Genomic DNA, 7500 nt, shown 5'->3' with positions numbered 1-7500 from the left:
ACTGTACACATCACACCACTTTCGTCCGATTCCTTAGACTCGACTTCGATTTTTAGTTGCGCACGTAAAAGGAAATCTGCCTTTTATAAATCAGAAGTGCATGGTATTTAACTTAATCATGAAAATATACTTGGGAATTTAAGCGGAGAACTTTATGATTATATGAGATTTAAAGGAATGAATGTCATAAATCGTCCGACAGGCGATCCGAACGAAAATAAATAGTTGACATAACTTTTTTTTTGGAGTGCACAGAATTAAAAAAAAAAGGGGGGGAGGTTGCACTTCGTTTTGCCCAACTCTGACCACCTCATTTTGCCTGTTAGTGCGAATCACGGCTGGCATTGCATTAATTCGCATTTTTAAGCCTAAATAAAGCTCGAGTACTATGGAGTAAAAGGTCAATGGGTACATCATCTAAAGGGGAAAATGTCCCCCTATAGATTTTCTGCTTTCCAATTCCACTCTTATTGAAAATAGATAAATAAAAGAGGAGTTCATGAAGGCGGTTGGTTCTTGCATATGATTATAAGATGGATACTTTTTTTGATTGAAAAGTGTTACCCTAATTAAGGTATGCAATGTGCCGGTACACGTTTCTAGTTGATATCAAGGATGAAATTATTTTATTTTAGAATGTTAATGCTTAAGAAGTGACGTGTTAAGATGGCTGAAATAAGGGAGATAACCCCGTTTTAAAATCAAATATTTTCTTTAACAAAATAATTTTGACATCTTTCATGTAAGATTGACATGTAATAAATAGATAAATAAACGAATACTTGGAAGCATACGAGTCTTTAAATGGTGACTGCAAGTGATTTTAATTGCTTTCTTAATTGATAATGGAGCGAATGTCTTAATGAGATGTCTGCCCGTTAGATTAACCTGGGTTGCATTTGATTGACTTAAGATACTCTCTGTGAAATGGGTAGTGTGGGGGGGGGGGCTGTACTAAATTAAATGTTTTGTTCTCTTACGCTTATAGAGATAGTTGGTTTGAATATGAAGACTCTCTTTTTCTCCCTCTCCCCCTACCTCTACCTCTCTCACCTTCTCCCTCTGCCTCTCTCACCTTCTCCCTCTGCCTCTCTCTCACTCTCCCTTTCTCTCCCTCTCCCTTTCTCTCTCTCTCTCTCTCTCTCTCTCTCTCTCTCTCTCTCTCTCTCTCTCTCTCTCTCTCTCTCTCTCTCTCTCTCTCTCTCTCTCTCTCTCCCTCTCCCTCTCCCTCTCCCTCTCCCTCTCCCTCTCCCTCTCCCTCTCCCTCTCCCTCTCCCTCTCCCTCTCCCTCTCCCTCTCCCTCCCTCCCTCCCTCCATCCCTCCTTCCTTATCACTCTTTCTCTCCTTCTCTCCTTTCCTCTCCCCCCCCCCTTCTCTCTCTGTGAGTGCGTGTGTTTGGGTAAGCTTGAGTATGCTTGTGCTTGAGATAACGCACCCTGACGGTGTCCTTGTAGACAATCTACCCAAGGTGACGGCAGCCGATTAGATAATGTATTATTCATCTACGAGATGTTGTCCCCTCTGCTCAGGCGATCGGTTTTTGGGCTTATGTGTTGCTTGATAGTAACTTTTTTTTTTTTTTTTTTTATCTGTATATAAGATATTATGTGAGTTTGAGGTGTTTTTGCTGGCCTGGTTCTTCTTCCTCTGTTTTTATATCTTTGTTTTTGTTTTTTTTAGTCTCGTCTTGGCTCACACTGTTTTCCCAATTCATCGTTGTTGTCATTTTTATTTTGTTCATGGAGTTATCTTGCCCCTGATCCTCTTTCTACTTCCTCTTCCTGTTTCTCTGCCCTCCTCTCTTCTCCCTTCTTTACTCTTCCCATTCCTCCTCCGCCTCTTCTCCCTTCTCCCATTCCTCTCCAGCATCCTCCCCTCTTCCTCTTTCCTTCCCTTCCCCTCTTCCTCTTTCCTTCCCTTCCCCTCTTCCTCTTTCCTTCCCTCTTCCTCCTCTTTCCCTCTCCTCCTTCTCTTCCTCCTCTTATTCACAAGCAGCGGGTTCGACCTTCGAGTTGGATGCGATGCTGTTGAATAAACATTAATTTTTATTGCGCTTCGCAGATCTCATGATTTCTTGTTTTTTGAATGTTATATATATATTTTTTGTCTATTTACTAGTGAGATGATGCGGATTTTTCTCTCTCACCTTTATATATATATATATATATATATATATATATATATATATATATATATATATATATATAAATTACAATACATGTATAATATTACAATATATATATATATATATACATATACATATATATACATATATAAGATATGCAATGTGCCGATATATATATGTATATATCTATATACATACACATACATACACATACGTACATACATAAATACATACATACATACATACATATATACATGCATACATACATGCACTGTGTGTGTGTGTGTGTGTTGTGTTGTGTGTGTGTTGTGTGTGTGTGTGTGTGTGTGTGTGTTGTGTGTGTGTGTGTGTGTGGTATAATTATCCGCAGTTTGTTGCATGCCGTCACTAGGGATGGCAGAGGACCTTGGGAGTCTGCCCACAGTTACTAGACCGTGTTGTCTCTCTCCCTCTCTCTCCCCATCGCTTTCTCTTTTTAATTAACCCTCTTCTCTTTTATCACCCCTCTCTATTTTTCCCTCCTTTTATTTTCTCCTTCTACCCCCTCTTTCTATTCTTCTCTACCCTCCCCTAGCGTTCTCTTCCTCCCTCCCCTCCTTCCTCTATTTGTAAAACAGACAAACAAACGATTATGCGCTTTTCTTCCGTGTGTCGAAGCCGATGGGAAGATTCGCAATAATTCGTGCTAATTGCAGCCTGCTTGATGTGTCAACTTGCTCTACTTGGCACTGTTCATTCTTCTTAGAGTGTCCATATGTTTCTTATGAATGGGGGCGTGCGTGGTTGTGTATTTCAATGTTTTTTTCCCCGCACTTGGATGACCTATGTTGGGTCGTCGGCGTTTTTTTCTTTTTTTTTTCTTTCTTTTCTTTAATTTTTTGTGTATTTTGGTCTTGAAAATTGGTCTTATAAATTGGGGAATACAGTAGGAGTATGTATCCTAAAAATGGTCGTTAGTATTGTAGTTTTTGCGTGGTCTGTTGCCTATGCCACGCCCAATTCAGGTGGGGGGAGGGGCGGATATCTCCTGCAAATACATGTGTTTTGTGAGTTAATTCGAGGACTGGTACTTGAGTCGATGAAGGATGGGACTCTGAAGTAGCAGGTGTAGACTGCTTGAGGGAAGGCTGATTTGGGTCTACCATTGCTTCCCCACCCCCCACCCCCCCGCTTCGGTCGCCCACAGGCTATATAAGGGCGCGTGGTTTTCCCCCCACTATGCATATCTCGCTCCCTGGTTGATGTCCTTCTCATCACTCGCTCTCCTCTGTTGGCCTCTTATTCTTTTCTTTTTTTCGTTCTCGCTCTTTCCTTTTTCTCTTTTCTTTCTCTTCTTTTTGTTTTTCCTCTTTTCATTCTTTCTTTTTCTTTTCCTTCTCTTTGATTTCTCATTTCTCTCCCCCTCTTTCCCTCTCCCTCCCTCTCTCTCCCTCTCCCCCTCTCCCCCTCTCTCCCTCCCTCTCCCCCTCTCTCCCTCCCTCCCTATGTGATTGATTTTACATAATGATCATCCGGATTAACATAATCAAAAGATATCGTGTCGTACCAAAAATAAGAAAGTGCATCGACTTTAATTAGTTTGATGAACTAATCTCCTCTGCCGATTATAGAATCTTGTGTTCACGTGACGCGGCGGTGGCCATGTACTCGGACCTTTAATCGTGAGGTGGAGTACTTGCGATAACATGAATATTATTGACTGTTGTCTGTTACTAGGAGAGGGAGAGGGGGGGGGGGAAGAGAGAGAGAGAGGGGAGGAGGGGGGGAGAAAGAGAGAGAGGGGGGGAGGGAGGGGGGAGAAAGAGAGAGAGGGAGATAGAGAGAGAGAGAGAGAGAGAGAGAGAGAGAGAGAGAGAGAGAGAGAGAGAGAGAGAGAGAGAGAGAGAGAGAGAGAGAGAGATAGAGGGGGGGGGGGGAGAGCGAGAGAGAGAGAGAGAGAGAATCTTCAAAAGTAATTAATTTATCTCTATATCCGAGAGGGAGAGAAAACGAAAGAGAAAAGAGATCGAAGAGGAAGAAAAGGGTGGAAAAGGAGGAGGAGGGAGGAGGAAGAAGCCGAAAATAAGGAGAAGGAGAAGAAGGAGAACTAGAAGGAGTGCGGTTTGCTAGACTCTGATTGGATGGCTGGATGTTGAGAGGACGACAATCTTCCACTTTTGCTGATCTTTGCGTGAGAGTTCTGCCTGCTGCCATTTCCTCGCCATCTTGTGTGTATATATATATATATATATACACCCTTTTCTCTCCTCTCTTCAGTCTCTCTCTCCCTTTTTTTTTCATTATTTCTTTCTCCTCTTAACTACCTTTCCTTTTGTGAATACGATTACAAGTTTCCTTCCTTTTAGGCGACCATTGAGGGATCACATTTCCTCTTGTATATCGGCTTATGGTATCCGATATCGGGATGACCAGCAAGCATCCTGTGTTGCCTTAGGGGTGGGGTGGGGTGGGGTGGGGGGGAGAGGTTCTCATTGCATCATGTATGTTTGGTTCTTGTCTCTTTGAGGCTATGTGGTGAAAGGTCGTCTCCGTTTTCTGTGATCAGCTGCAATGAAAAAAATATTGGGTTTTGGACTACCATTTTTTCTTTCCGGATTCCTGTGGTTATGTTAATGTTACTGATTCTAATTACTAGTGCTATTACTACTATTGATAATGATTACTACTACCACTGCAATTACTATTTCTACTATTATTGATACGTTCATGAAAGTGCGTCATGACTTTTCGACGTGTTGTTTTCATTTTTTTTTTCTTTTTTTTTCATCAAAACACAGGCACAGATAAAGTGATATAACCTTGTTTACATGGATATCAAACACGGCGGCCATTCTTTCATCTTACTAAAGAGATAGCACACCCGTGTTATTATATTAATTTTTTTCTTCTTTTTCATCACCTTATTCATCATCATCATCATCATCTCTTCTCTTCTCTTCGACTTCGTCTTCTACGTCCCCTTCTTCCTTGCCATCTCCCTCCTTTTCGTATCTTGATTTTATTTATACATTTTATTTTAGTTTTATCAAATAACAGTCGTTATGCATCTGTTTTTTTGTTGTTGTTTTTTAAATGGTACGTAAAGTTTTTATTTTATTTTATTAGGTAGTTAGGTTAAATGGATGGATGGTTGCTTGAAATAGCCGTGGGGAGAGAGAGGGTGTCTTTTACAAGAGTGAAGGGATAGTGGTTATTGGCACGTAGATATATATATAGACGCGTACCCTATGCACGCATGAACACGCGCGCGCGCGCGCACACACACACACACACACACACACACACACACACACACACACACACACACACACACACACACACACACACACACACACACACACATACACATACACATACACACACTAACACACTATTTATTTATATACATACGTGCATACGTGTGTGTGGTGTGCGTGTCACATTTTATTAAAGTTTTTATATGAATTTTATTCAGTCTTTACACATGCTCATCTTCCCCAATCAGCTGACGTCCATTACCCTCTAGTCCTTAGTTAACTGGTCATCTCCTTCCCTGGATTGATGACGCAATCGTAGCAAAAGTTTCATCACAACATTGCAAATTGAGAGAATCGCTGAATCCGAGTTGATTGGAACGGAATACAGAAGAACTCCAATCTTTCTCCTCTCTCTCTTCTTTCTCCTTCTCTCTTTCTCTTTCTCTTTCTCTCTCCTTCTCTCTTTCTCTTTCCTCTCTCCTTCTCCCTTTCTCTTTCCTCTCTCCTTCTGTCTTTCTCTTTCCTCTCTCCTTCTGTCTTTCTCTCTCTCTCCTCTCTCCTTTCTTTCTCTCTCTCCTCTCTCCTTTCTTTCTCTCTCTCTCTCCTCTCTCCTTTCTTTCTCTCTCTCTCTCCTCTCTCCTTTCTTTCTCTCTCTCTCTCCTCTCTCCTTTCTTTCTCTCTCTCTCTCCTCTCTCCTTTCTTTCTCTCTCTCTCTCCTCTCTCCTTTCTTTCTTTCTCTCTCTCCTCTCTCCTTTCTTTCTCTCTCTCCTCTCTCCTTTCTTTCTCTCTCTCCTCTCCCCTTTCTTTCTTTCTCTCTCTCCTCTCCCCTTTTCTTCCTCTCTCTCCCCTTTTCTTCCCCTCTCTCTCTCTCTCAAATTGGCTTTTAGTGAGCTTCTTATGGGTGGGTGGGTGGAGGGTAGGATGGAGTGATTAGGGAATTGATTGGGTCAATTAGTGATCTATCTCTGGGCAGTCTTTGGCAATCTTTTTGGTCTCGTGTTTGGCAGGCGTGGCGAGCTGTTGCTAACGATGCAATGGCAAGTTGCTTTCCGATCGCCCCCTTGCCAGTTGGCCGCAGTTTGGCGCAGGGCTCGGATTGGCAGGCTTTTTTGTCGTTTTTTTTTTCTTCTTCTTCTTCTTCTTCTTCTTCTTCTTCTTCTTCTTCTTCTTCTTCTTTTCTTCTTCTTCTTCTTCTTCTTCTTCTTCTTCTTCTTCTTCTTCTTCTTCTTCTTCTTCTTCTTCTTCTTCTTTTCTTCTTCTTCTTCTTCTTCTTCTTCTTCTTCTTCTTCTTCTTGGTCGTTCTTTGTTTTGTTCATTTTGTTTTTGAATGTCTGTTTTCTTCTTCTTTTGTTTTCGCTTTCTATTTTTTTCTGTCTTTTCTTTGTTTATTTTTTATTTTGCTTTATTTTTTTTTATATTGCCTTGTATTAGCTGTAACATCGTTAGCCACCCTCTCCCATTTAAAGAGAGAGAACTGACCAGTTAATATAATGATTTTCACCCCCCTACCCCACCCCTTTCCGTAATACTAAAAAGGTCTTCATCAGAAAAATATAGTTTAGTCACTTACGTTTATTTGAATCAATAATTAAACGTTTATTTGAATAAATAATTTGACGTTTATTTACATCAATAATTAGACGTTTATTTACATCAATGATTAGACGTTTATTTACATCAATGATTAGACGTTTATTTACATCAATAATTAGACGTTTATTTGAATCAATAAGTAGACATTTATTTTGATCAATCAGATTTAGCAATTCCATTTATGAAGACAATTAGAGAAAAGGAAAATAAGTTCACATTGATGGGTCTTCCTGGTAGGTTATCACCTCTAAGGACGTTGACTTCTGGTTGGTAAAAAAAAATTTTGAAAAGGAAAAAATGTGATAGCAGCAGCCGACAGCACAGCGCCATCGTGTCTGCCCTCTTGAAAGTGACCGGTTCACTTGCGATCAGCTGATCGTGCGAGGGAGAGGAAGGGATGGGGGGGGGGGGGTATTTGGATTCTGTGTATATATGTGTATGTATATGTATATGTATGTGTTGCGTGTGTGTGTATATATATATATATATATATATATATTTATATATATATATATATATATATATATATATATATATATATATAT

The 7500-nt window shown here is 40.5% G+C and overlaps 1 protein-coding gene across 3 annotated transcripts in view; it reads left to right on the top strand.

Annotated features, from left to right (window-relative positions):
* Positions 1 to 7500, top strand: part of spin (lysolipid transporter protein spinster) — a 136742-nt gene that overhangs the window by 1275 nt on the left and 127967 nt on the right. The gene's annotated exons all lie outside the window — the stretch shown is intronic.

Source organism: Penaeus japonicus, unplaced genomic scaffold (genome assembly GCF_977035675.1).
Source record: "Penaeus japonicus unplaced genomic scaffold, GWHDUDI00000001_assembly GWHDUDI00000037, whole genome shotgun sequence".
Taxonomy (NCBI): domain Eukaryota; kingdom Metazoa; phylum Arthropoda; class Malacostraca; order Decapoda; family Penaeidae; genus Penaeus; species Penaeus japonicus.
This window is presented reverse-complemented; position numbering and strand designations above follow the sequence as displayed.